This window comes from Tasmannia lanceolata, unplaced genomic scaffold, assembly GCF_043159265.1.
Source record: "Tasmannia lanceolata isolate RefF3 unplaced genomic scaffold, GAP_Taslan_0.1 ptg000018l, whole genome shotgun sequence".
NCBI classification, from domain to species: Eukaryota; Viridiplantae; Streptophyta; class Magnoliopsida; order Canellales; family Winteraceae; genus Tasmannia; species Tasmannia lanceolata.
Window position 1 is genome coordinate 61,878,979 of NW_027518695.1, and position 13,172 is coordinate 61,892,150.

The following is a 13,172-nucleotide window of genomic DNA, read 5'->3' on the forward strand; positions in this document are numbered from 1 at the left end:
ACATCAACCTAACTCTCGGATTCTTTGAATCCTTCTGCTGGTTTTACCTTACACTCTGAAATCGTTATAATAAATGAATACCAAGATCCTAGAATGTATATTTAAGTTGCTGGAATTCAAGATTCTAGTGGAGAGAAACCTTCAATAGGTCTGTCTTGAGGAAGAGTTCATTAATTGCAGAGACTTGAAACTTGGATTGCATAGGGTTACTACTTACTATTTGAAATGAACAGATCTATTCATTTGTTAATTCCATAGTTCATCTGAAGCATTTGTAGATCTGATGCCTTCTCTGCTTGAAAAGGAATTGGCCTATGTTCGACTTGGACTTGTTGAAGCCTAACCATGTAGTTTTGGTTTGAATTTGGCATGCAATTCTGAGTTCAGATCATTTCCAATTCTGAGTTCTGAATATGTAGTGCCCCAAAAATCATTTATGGAATCTTCTACAGATCAGAGGGTTAGAATCATCCTATGGAAATGATTTTTGGGGCACAACCTATTTACATTGTGCCCAAACAGTTGAACGGTTTGGATCATAAAAAAATGGGCCGTACCTACTTTTTTAGACTTCACGTGTTTTCACGGCCACCCATCATATAAATTCTCTAGTTCTGGTTAGCAGACTGCCTTCGAAATTAAATCAACATATCTAAATGTGAGAGTGGCCAATTCTACTGGTGTTGCAGTATTTCAACCTGGTCATGTCCTTTTGCAAGAGAAAGAATGTGAATTGATCGTCATACAGACCTTGGGATGTAGCTACGGGAATTTTTATAGAACCTTACAACAAGATTCAGCTATATAAAGAAACTAACCAAATGGCTTCGGTTCTTGGAACCTTCATGGAAAATTGGCAGCACCAAACCACAAAACGACAACATGATTGGAATCCAATCTAAATGTCTCTCTAGTCTTTGTGGGATGTGAATTGAAGTGCCCAATAGAATCCTTATCTTGTGAATGGTATTACAAAAAAATATCATTAATTTTGGAAATCGTAAAGGGAAATCCCCAATTTCAGTGACCAAGCCCCTCTAAGCTCCAATCCTTTCTCAATTTTATACATTAGAAATTGCTGCTTTTTCATAGGCCTCTGTTCATACACATCAAGTCTCAAGTCTGAATTTTCATCTGAATTCCATTTTCTAACTGTAATGAGCAGGGCCAATCTGAGTTTCGTTAGTAACACACACCCCCCACCCCCCCCCCCCCCCCCCCCCCCCCCCGCACGGCTCGGACCAATGACTTGAGCAATACGCCCCAGATTTTTCCCCTCAAGTGTGGTGCAAAACCCAAAGTGAGCTCACAAATTAAGTCACTTAAATGACTTAAAGTCTTAAACCACATTACAAAATCAAAAGCCAAAAAAATTATCCGACAAACACAGCATGATGCTCCCCATCTATTCTTCTATAGAGATAATCTACGTTAGTGGGCCAAGAATGATAGCAACATCCAGATGGACCTATACCCCTCCTAACACTATAAAACAGAACTTCGATGGAACCAAGAGAAGTAACCCAGGCCTTCATGGCCTAGGCTAATGGTGCAACTTGGGTCAGGTCAGGTTGAGCTTTTGTTGAAAAGTGAATTGGAATCAACCCGAACTCTACCCAATTTTAAGGTAAAAGCTCAACCCAAATTCCAAAAAGTTAACCCGAGTTGCACCCCTAGCCTCGGCAGGGTGTTTTGGAATTCAGAGGAGGTGAAGGCATATACTGGTCCAGCTGGTTGAACGAATCACTAATTAAGTGGGAACTGTTGGCGTTGTTGGTGGGTGTTCGTATCTTCAAGTAAGAACTATTTGGGAATCTTATAGTCAATGATGATTCAAGCAAAATGATAAGATGGACTAAAAGAGTCCTATGGACTCTGAAGATTAGCAACAGGGTTGTTAAAATTATTCTATCTGTGCAGATTCATTCCGACTTCCTTCAACCATATATGGAGATCTGCTAAAGAATATTAGAGAGATGACAATACTTGGTTTCTGCCTCCCTTACCTATTATAAGTTAGGCAGTTCTCTCAACTCTGCACATATTTTTATATTTGGAGCAATTTTAATGACTTGGATACGTGTAGATGATGACCTTTTTCCTGTTAAAGCGGGAAAGCCAATGAGCTTAGGGAGCAAACTCTCTTGCCTGATTTCAATCTGAGGGATTTCTGTTCAATTTTATCCATCTTTCCACCTCGGTTGTATTCCTCACGATACAATCCCATGGTTTGCTGCTAATTATTCCTTCTTTAAATTCAAAGTTGGATTATGGAAGGATTTTCTACTGCTCAACCTTCGGGATTTGTGGAAGGAGATGTATTCAAGAAGGTTCAAACAATTTTGCAAGGTATGACAAGGGTCTGATCAAACTTATTAAAGATTCAAGTCTCAGACATAGTGAAATTCATCTCTGCAGTTAAATGTATACCGATACTAAGAAAACAGAAGACTTCTAGCAGCTGTCTTTCATAGCAAAAGCACCCCTTAGAGTTCGGTTTCTTTCCTTGTCTGGGACTGGAAATGAAAATTGAACAATCTTGATGAATCTACATGTGTCCTTGAGAGATTAATTGACGAATCATATATGTGAACCCCAAAGTAGTGGCCAACTCGATTTCTCAGAAATGTGCATGTGGATGGCTATTAAAAGGTATGTCCGCCAGATTCAGAATATTCTTTCCTCTTATTTTAATTCTCAATATTCCAAGAATTTTAGAGTAGTAGATCTCCTTGCTCATACACTAGCCAAACTCGCCAGTGTCTGTCAAAACACTAAGGTCCAGTTGGATGGATTTGCTCAGCTTTGCTGGGTATTATCAATGACATCAAGAAAAAGTACAGAACATCTTGGCTTTTATTAAAACCTATATATTGGTTTAATTTTCATTGAAGAATAGGAGGACCAAGAAATTTCCTTATCAGATAACCCGTACGGGTGTGGCTTGTTGGCTTAAAGTGATGGGTATGCTCCCTAGTGACGCGAGTTCGAATACCCCCAGGCTTCCCCGATGCGTGTGGTTTACGGGTGATTGCGTGCATCCGTAGGGAATAGTCCCACCCTAAAAATTGGTGTGGGGATACCCTATGTCATCCAGAAAATTATTTTTTTATCAGTTGCCTGGCTGCCTCTGCAACGCACTAATGCGAAAATTACTTTGAATAGAGATTGATGGCGATCAATTCATTTTAATGTTGTTTCTCTATTATGTATTTTTTTTATTATTCAATTCGGTTTATGATGTATACTCATTATTGACTGAACTATTTACATGTTTGGATGGTGCTTCAGTTGAAAATGGCAGAAAAAAGGATTGTTGTTCGTTAGATATTTTCCAACTTTACATTCCATGATTTCATTTCTCTAAAAATTGTTATGTTTAGGTACGACAGTTGCAACAAAGCAGGGATATATGAATTTGAGGTGAAGTTCAAGTATTATAAATGTCAACTTACATGCTCATCTTTCCATATCAGGTTAAGGAAATTCAGTAGGCATCATTCTTTCGTGGGAAAATACTAATGGCATTCTTTCACGGGAAAATCCAAATGGCAGATCATCCATCTCTGTGGCTTGAAGTCCAGAATGTAATATTGTATGGTTACATCCCCACAAACTTAGCTATGTTTGCTTGGTTTGCAATTAATGATCATATTCGGTAAGTGAAGAATACGGCGGCTTCCTTTTCAATGTTGTTGTTTCCATTTGTACAGTTACATATAGTTTTAAGCTAAGGAACTTCTTAATGGGTGGTAAGTGAAGAACAGAAGTGCTTCCCTTAGCATGTTTTTATTTCTATTTGTACTGTTATATTGGTTTTAGGCTTAATGACTTCTTAAAGGAGACTCCTAGACTGGCCTGTAATTGAAATTATGAAATGAAAGAGTATGTGGTTCTTCTTTTTCAGCACATAAACAAGTCCAGAGGGGTCCCTCTTAATAGCAACCTAATATTCAAAGACCCAATAATGAAATCTCCAGTACCATTTCTATTTATAATGCCTGAAGATGCACAACCCAAATTGTTTTTTGAAGCTCCATCTATATTAATGTTTTTTCTTTTCTTACTGGTGTGCATTGTTGATAACTTTGTACAAATGTTAGAACACTTTTTTATCTTGGGATTTGCTAGGGTCCATCGCAAAAGGCTTTTCGCGGCTGGTCTGTCGCACTTTAGACTAGCCACCTCGTGAATGGAGACAAAAGCTGTTTCTTCATTCACGAGGTGGCTGGTCTGACATGCGACAGACCAGCCGCAAAAAAGCCTTTTGCGATGGACGCTAGCAATTCCCATCTTGGGAATTTTTTTCTCAGTGTTGATAACTTTTACAAAAGCTAGGATCTTTTAATCTTTTTTTCTGTGTTGGTAACTTTGTACAAAAGCTAGAACACTTTTAGGAGTTTTTATATGGTGTAAGGCCTTACAACTATACGGTAGTGCCTGCGGATGCCTCCTTTAAGCCCTAATGATGAGGACATTCCTTCTCGTTCTTTTTTTGCTACATTCATGTTGGCTTCAATGTTGGGAAACTCTGAGCCTCTGATGGACCTCGGCTTCTGTCCTGTCCAACATTGAAAGTTGAAGGCGACATACAAATTTCTTAGATTTTTCTTTCATTCTTTCTGTGTTTTGTTTTTTGCCTGCACTTTTTTCTGTTTGCTCCCATCGCCTCCGCATGTCTTAATCTCTTCATTAAATTTGTTACTAACTCTTCCAACATTCATTTTGTTAGTAATTCCAGCTAGATCCTGCTAACATGTAAAAGCTTGTCATTGGTGAAAGGTGGGAGCATTTCATTTGAGGGGTGTATCCACCCCTTTGGGTTTTGTACCTTCGAGTCATGCACCAGATATTTTTGCCATACATCATGAAGATGAGATTCCAATACATACCGAAGGAGAACAGAAGTACAACCATGAACTTCTTCGGCTTACCTAAGCATTTTCGATTTAATGTTTGATATCTCTTTTGCATTGGACTTTGAAGTCATAGGGTATAGTGTTGGAAATAAAATCATTACTTATACAGGGAAATGACAGGTTTCTTAGAATTTTTGAGTTCTATAGGGAGTTTCAGTGATCTATCATCAATATGTGCAAGATCCATTACATGAAACTGCTTGTACTTGAAACTTTGTTATATGAAATGATGTTATGTTGGAAACTCATTTTTTTAATGGTCATGCACTTGTCCATCAGTGAACTTCAATGATATGATGACTCAAAAGGCCTGAACTGCATCACAATTTGGTGTCTCTTTGCATTGGTTCACTATCATTCTTTTTATCATATTTAGGTAAATGCAGAAATCAAAATTCACCCAATGATGGTTTCTTGGGAAGTTATCATTTCCTGATTTCATTGTTCATAATGCACATAATATTTTCTACATCCACATTTTTTACAAACTCTTGGCTTAAAAATTTCAATGTAATGGTCAATTTTGATAACTTTTCTTCCCTCATGCTTCTAAGCAGCCCCTTCTACGGTGAGTTTCTTTTCGATCTAAATTAATTCCCAACCCACCTTACCCAAGGGTAAAACTTTCACCCCAACTGTTTTGTTCCTTAATCAACTTTCTATTTCTTTATTAACTTAAACCATGCATTAGACGCTTGGTCCCACTAGTATCAAATATAAATATGATAATATATTTATGGTCATTCCATTTACCTCAATGCAAAATTGGTAGCTGAAATTGGTCAATGGCCACCAGGTTAGTAAAGGAAATGTTCCCAATAAAATGAAATCCCACAAATGCCCCTCCAACAAAGAGGACTTGCGTATTACTATCGCCCCTAGATACACTAAAATAACTTATCAAAAACCAAACTCTAATAACCTCTCTTTCTGTATACAACTAGCACCAGTCTTGCCTACATGCACATATCTTGAGGTGACTTATCTCGGTCATCTGGGTAGTGGACCCTAAGCAAGAAGAGTGGGTGCGAAGATTGGTTCGCGCAACTGAATGACGATTGGTTCGCGCAACTGAACCGGATCAAACAAAAAACAACTTGTGGAAAAGAGAGTAAAGTTATTCTTCCAAACAGGACCCTTCACATGTCCTTAGACTTAAGTGATCTTATTGGTTTGTCGGCCCGTTCTAGGGTCTTAGTCTATGTCATAGTGATTCTAATTTATAGTCACATTCGGATAGAGCTATATCCTAGAGCAAATTCTCGAGACCAATAGTGATACTCAACATGAGATTCTTCTCTCTAAAATTTAGGAATTGACATCTATAATTTTGTCAGAGCGGTAGGCCTATTAAATAGCATGGCCAAGTGGATTTGATAAAAGGTTTATCAGAATGTTTTATGAAACATTGAAAAGTTTTCAAAGGATTTTACAAATGCAATTGGAGGATGAACATCGCTTGACCAAAATGGTATACCAAAAGTGGGTCAAGGGGGTAAGAGTTGTTCAACCCCCTTATGACTCAACTCAGTATATGTAGTCAAGAAGAAAGGACTTGCACATACAAGATGTTATTAGAGGTAAGATGATCTGAAGTCATCTTCAAGGTTACGTCTCGATGGAGGCCACTGACCTAATGCGAGTGTAGTTTAACTACAGAGCGAGATCGCAGTGGGGCCCACCATAAGGTTCTGCAGGATCGACCGTAGGATCCCTGTGACGATCACACTCATAGCTCGAATGACCCGGTAACATCCAAACGGATTAGGGTTCCGCATTTTATGTAATTGCATGGACGGATAGGATCTGTTAGATTAATGTGGATATTAATTATATGTGTGTGTGTGTGTGTGTGTGTGTGTGTGTGTGTGTGTGTGTGTTGATATATGTATATATACATGTCTTTGTTAAGTGGGTAACAAGAGACATTAAGAGAATTTTTTGAGAACAAAATTAGAGCCGAATAGCTCCCATTAGATGCGAGTTGGTAATTAATTAAATGGATAATTAATTATTCATTTATTATAATTTATTATACATTATTAATGTGATTAATAATAAGTATAATAATATGAAATCCAAATGAGGATAGTTATTCCTAAACCGGTTTTGCAAAAGTTACGGAATTAGGAATTGGGATAGTACTACACCTTTGGATAAGGTTGGTGGGGCCCACCACATGCCTAAGACAGTAGGGAGAGCTGGGAAAATGCTTTCCTATGGTTCGAGGACTTCGAGTTGCATAAGGACTCATCTTGGAGATCGAATTGCTAAATTTTAGCTTCTAGAATTCGAGTAGTTCGTTTCCAACTCGAACTCTTATTGGTTAAGGCCTTAATGGGATGTAGAATGACTCAACCACACCACGCCCAATCTGATCTGGCCGCCCCACATAGCCTTGGACGTTTGGGGAGAGTCCTAATGGCTCAAGGAGTTTGAATACTACATGGTTTCTACAATTGGAAATGAATTGGAAGAGAGAAACAAGGAGAAGATTAACCAAACTCTATTTCTATAAAGCCAAAAGGGCTGGATGAATTTCAAGAGTCTTTCACCTTGTAAATTCGCCTCCCCTTGCTTCCCCCTTGGAAAAATTGTTATCCATCTCTCTCTCTCCACCTCTTCTCCAAAAGTTGAAATTCACTGCATAGTTTCAAAGAGAAAGGCTTCCAATTTGATTCTCTAATCTTTACTACAAAGATACTTATTAGATCAGACCTTGTTGAAGTGAATAAGTATTATTCACATCCATAACTAACTGTGCAAAGAAAAGAATCCAACGGTTCAACTTGCGAGGTTTGCGGCGTTAAGAACTATCACAACCGTTCGAGGAGTAGATCAAGTAGCGTGGTTCCTTGGTTTCTTCTTCAAAGAGGTGTTTCTTTATGTTTAATTAACATAATTAAACAATCTAGACTCTAACATCTTAGGAAAAGCAAGATCGAAACGAAAATTTGAAGTTCTATGCAATTTTTGTTCCGTTGCGCATAGCGATCTTGCCGGAAGGGGATAACCTTCCTTCATATCCTTCCTGAACTTGGGTACTGACCCAACAATTTCCTGTGTCGTCGATCAGTCTGCATGCCATCGCATGACCCTGTCACCTTCATGACACCAGAGGGTGTCTTTACTGATAGACTTATCCAGATGTATGCTCCTATTGGGGATCTAGGAGACCTATTGTTCCAACATCGTTGTTACAAGGCCTATAAATTTTGTATATATGCCAAGTACCTTGTATGTCAAAACTCTAACCTAGCTTCCCTTTCCATCCTTATCCTAGTCGATGAGTTATTTGAAGATGCCAACCCTATACCTACAATCCTTGCAGAAATCTTCAAGGGGCTTGATGATATCTTCCAGTATCATCACCTCCCATTCACAGGGTGTCCAACCCTTCTCTATATTTGGCTTTGCCTGAAGCTTCACATCGCAGTCCCTCAACCTCGAACAATCCCCTTCATTCTAAACTTCAAATCATGGAGCCATGTTGTTCATTTCAATAGTGAACACGAATGGTCTAACTGGTTAGGAACCCGTACGAATGATGACATAATTTGGAGACTCCGAGGTCCTGATAGCATCACCATGACCACCTTTAAGACCAACTATGTTTGTCTCATTGGCCTCCGAAATACTTCTTTCTACATTCCTCACTGAGTTATACGTCAATTCAGAGGTAGACAACAACCTTGGGTACCTCTCACGCGGTTCTGTCCACCAGAAGAATTCGATGCAAAGATGTCCAAGACTGTGTTTATAGATTGGCAAAAGCGCGAAGTAATTGAAAGGACCAAGTTTGGGTTTAACATTAACTCTAAGTGATTTAGAGAATAAGTGTGATTAAGTGATTAAGTGAGATTAGTATTTATTATTTGATTTATTTAATTATTTAAGCTAGAGGGGTATTTTGGTAATTTCACTAGTGTCACAAGTGTAAATACTAAAAGGCCAAGACTAATAGTCAAGGGTATTTTGGGTATTACATATTAGCATGGCTGGGAGAGAGAGGAGAGTGACACTTGGAAATCCAAGTGCCATCTCTCTCTCATGCAAGGTTATAAATCAATTTAAATTCATTTTAATTATCATAAAATCAAGAGAAAATTTCAAAAAAAATTAAGAAAAAATCATTCAAAAATTGGAGAAAATATATGTTATTTTATTTGTGATTTGGAAGTGTTTAAGAGCAAAGTTTGATGAAGGAGAAGAAATTTCATAAAATTTGTAAGTTTAATATTGTCTTTCTTGATTCTTTTGATTCTTATGTGATTTACACTCATTTTTAATAATTTTGATTAGCTACAAAGTTTTAGATCTTTTTAATCTAGATGATTACATATAAATTTTTCCTGGTTTGGTTTTGAATTGAGAAAGTTATAGCAGTTTTAAAGACATTAAATAGTGATTTTCATATTTTTGGGTCACCTCTGGCGAGATTTGGCAGGAGGGATGAACATAAAAGTTCCTGAAAATATTATGTAGAATAACTTTTATGTTTATGACTTATACCAGTTTTGAGTTTACAAATAGATACACTAAGTTTAAAATTTCAGTTTTACTTAAAACCCTATTTCAAATATCAGATCGGAAAAGTTACTTTTTCGGCAAGATTTGGCTAGAGGTGTCAACATGAAAGTTTTTGAAAATATTTTACCTAACAACTTGTATGTTTTGAGCTAAGCCCAGTTCGAAATGTGTTAAGAGTTATGATTATTACAAAGTTTCAGTTTTAGAAGAAAAAGACATATTTTGTGCATTTTGAAGTTTTAACGTTTCCGGCCATTTCATGTGGGATTTGGCCGAAGTTTTCAACTAAACAGATGTTCTTTGGTTTATTATTTACAAGTTATATGGTTAGAAGTTTTGATAATTCATACATTGGATTTGAGTTTTAGAAAGTGCAAAAACTAAGTAGTATGAATTTCTGCTTCAAGACGGTATAATGGTATTACCAGTATACCATGAACCCTCTGGAGTTTACATGGTGTAGTTGTGGGCCTGGTACACCGCAAGTCCGATATACCGCCACCCAATATAAGTTACGTAGGGTTGCAAAGAGAAGGGCAAGAGAAAAAGGGAAATAAATTCCCTCCTCAAGTTTGTATGTGTAATATGTAAAGTACTTGAATATCTATTTATTACATAAGCCCTATATGTAGGGATGTAGAGTGCAGAGCTAAGGGAAAGAAAGAAAAATAAAGTATTTGAAGCTGTGGACCCCGATCCGAGGACGGCGAGAGAACGGGTCCCTGACACCATCTGGATCATCCACGTGAATGGAGAGCTCTACCAAGGAACTCTCAAAACGGATGCCACCCTCATAGCATAGCACGAGTGGCGATATAAAAAGAAAGAGATATGTCCTGATCCGGAACAAAGGTTCGAAACCGAGACATACCTAAAATAAACTCAGAGTCGCCATCCATGGATGCGCCATGGAACCAAAACAAATGCTCTGTTTGCAATGGATAACCAGAGATACAAAAGGTTCGTGCCTGATGACGAATGGAGAAGGTCTGAAGAGCGCCCCCAATTCACCCGAGTGCGAACACTTGGTCTCTTATGCCATTTATTATTAACCTCGAAGAGTTTTGGGCAAAAATCATGTGAAATGGGAACAATCCTCAGGAGTCGTCTATCTAAGCATGCATTTCCTGAGAATAGAAATAATAAGCACATACAAAAAATAAATGAAAAAGGTGCCACCTAAATATTGCTAGGTTATGAGTGACATACCTAACTGGTGTCTAAGTTCTGATGGACAAGCACATACAAGCTACAGCTAAAGGTATAGGTCTGCACAAGAAAGTAAGAAAACACAACAAAATATACAATATAACAACACAACAAATCCTAAGACTCTAAACGATTTAGCCCGAGTCCTCGGATGGTCTGATATTCATCCAAAGAAGCCTACGTATCCCCGCCTCCACGAGAATCAAGGCAACGTAGTTCTTCGCGCCTATTCTAAGCTAGGATGCCTAAGACACCTAGCCCTCTATCCTAGATTCGATCTAAAAGACCGGACCAATTATTAAAGTTTATTGTACGATTATTTAAATTCCAGTGAATTGTGGATTTTAGGACACCCTATATGCCCTAACTAAATGCAGATTAGCCCTATGCTAATGCAGGTGGTTCCTACAACCTATGTGTAACTAGGCTGTATTTCCTAAGGAAAACCAAGGGTGGACTAACGTATCCTACTCTAGTCATCACTCGGCGATGTGGATCGCCGACTGATCGGACGGAGGAGCTCCTATAACTCTAGGACAGACCCCTAACTCTAAACAAGCACACAACAAACAAACAAACAAACAACCTATCAAAAGAAACACCTAACTCTAAAACCCTCTATCTAGGAGAAAGTCCTAACTCTAGAGGGAGATCTTTTGAAAAAAACAAAGTTTTAAAGGTTTTTGAAGAAAGTTTAAAATATTATTTACAAAAAGTTTGGCTGGACTTGGGATGTAAATCCCAAGCTGCACTACGTACCTCGGAAGAGGATCAAGCCAACGTAGTTCGAAACGAACTCTCCTAATACGCTATAAAACTCAACATTTTAACTGAGTTAAGGTTTTTTAATGTTTTTCAAATATTTTTTATGTTTTAAATTTCTAATGTTTTTTGAGTTTTAAAATATTCAATGTTTTTGGATTTTAAAACTTTTTCCAATGTTTTTGACAGTTAAAGAGTTTTCACCCTTTTGGTCAAAGACCTAAAGGAATATACTAAGCAAAACCTTATGACCAAACCCTAGGGCTAACGGGGAAAACCCCTAAACCAGGTAAACTAACTATCAAGGACAACAAAATGATCTAAGATCCCAAGAGGCAAAGCTCTAACGAGACTGGGCTAGTCTCCAAAGAAGAAGAAATGACAACATGACTAAGGAGAAACTCCTTACTAACAGTACTAAAGAAAGAGCCAAAGACTCCCTAAAATTACTAGCAAAGGATGAATGAGTCAAAGACTCTCTAATAACATTATCTAAAAGGCGAATGAGTCAAAGACTCTCTAATCACATCCAAAAGAACAAAGGAGTCAAAGACTCGCTCCGGAAGGAGGAGGAGACTCTAATATGAGGCTGGATAAGCCTCCTAAAGAAGAAACTCTCTAAACTAGACCACGCCCGTCTCCAAATGCAGGCTCTATAAATGAGGCAGGGCATGCCTCCTATACACGAAGGCGGGCTCCAAGCAACCCTATCATCGCCTTTGCAATGAATAGGCAAGGCAACTAATAGACCGAGTTAGTCTTCAACTAGCAAGGGTACAAGTAGGGGAGGTTCTAAGCAATGAGGCTGAGCAAGCCTCCTATGAGCTAACTCTCTACAAAGGCATACTCCCTAAGGGTAGATTCTAAACAAGGCATGCCTCCAGAGGAGTAGTGCCTAACGAGACAAAGTATATCTCCTAGCAGGGGTCCAATTTCTACCGGTGTCTAAAACACTAGTAAAGTCTACTAAACAATGAGAGGGAAATACTACTTGGACTAAGCAAGTCCCCTGAGGCTGGGCTTGCTCTATAGAGACACAAATTGTCTCTCTAAAGGGGAGGCTCCGACTATCGTCATCATTGCCCTTGCAATGATTTTAACTCGGCATAAACGAAGGACACATACCGAATAGGATAGATTAAGCATCATTTATAACTGCTAACCTATCTAATCAAAGTACCCCGATATAAACCTGAGCACTTTGGAGCCTTAAATTTTCTATCATATCAAGTAAGAAAGCAAATTTCTTAGGTCAAACTATTTTTGCTATATCAAATAACTTGTCAGAACAGTGCTAGAATTTAAAAAAAAATGATAGTAAAGAAGGACCTATATCTCTCTTCAAGTTATTCAGAGAAATGAAAAGGGAGCAAATGAACAACAACCATCATTTACACTACCAGAACAAATGAACAGCAACTATCATTATGTATCATAGCCACACACTTGATGGATAGTACAAAGACTTCCGGAAGTAATCAATTGACTGAAGTTAGCATGCATCCCCAATACATATGCAGCTCTAATTTGCTACCAAATAGCACTAAGATTTGAACAAAAATATCTTCATTAAGAACAAAATCAGCAAGGTCTAACTATGCTAGCACTCTTGCATAGAGGGTAGCAGCTATACAATTCTAAACGAATACAATTTATGGCTCTAGAATGCCAAAGTTTGCAAAAATCATAACCGTAGAATGCCAAAATCTATTGACCAGCAGTTATGCATTAAAGGACAGCAGAAATGTAAAT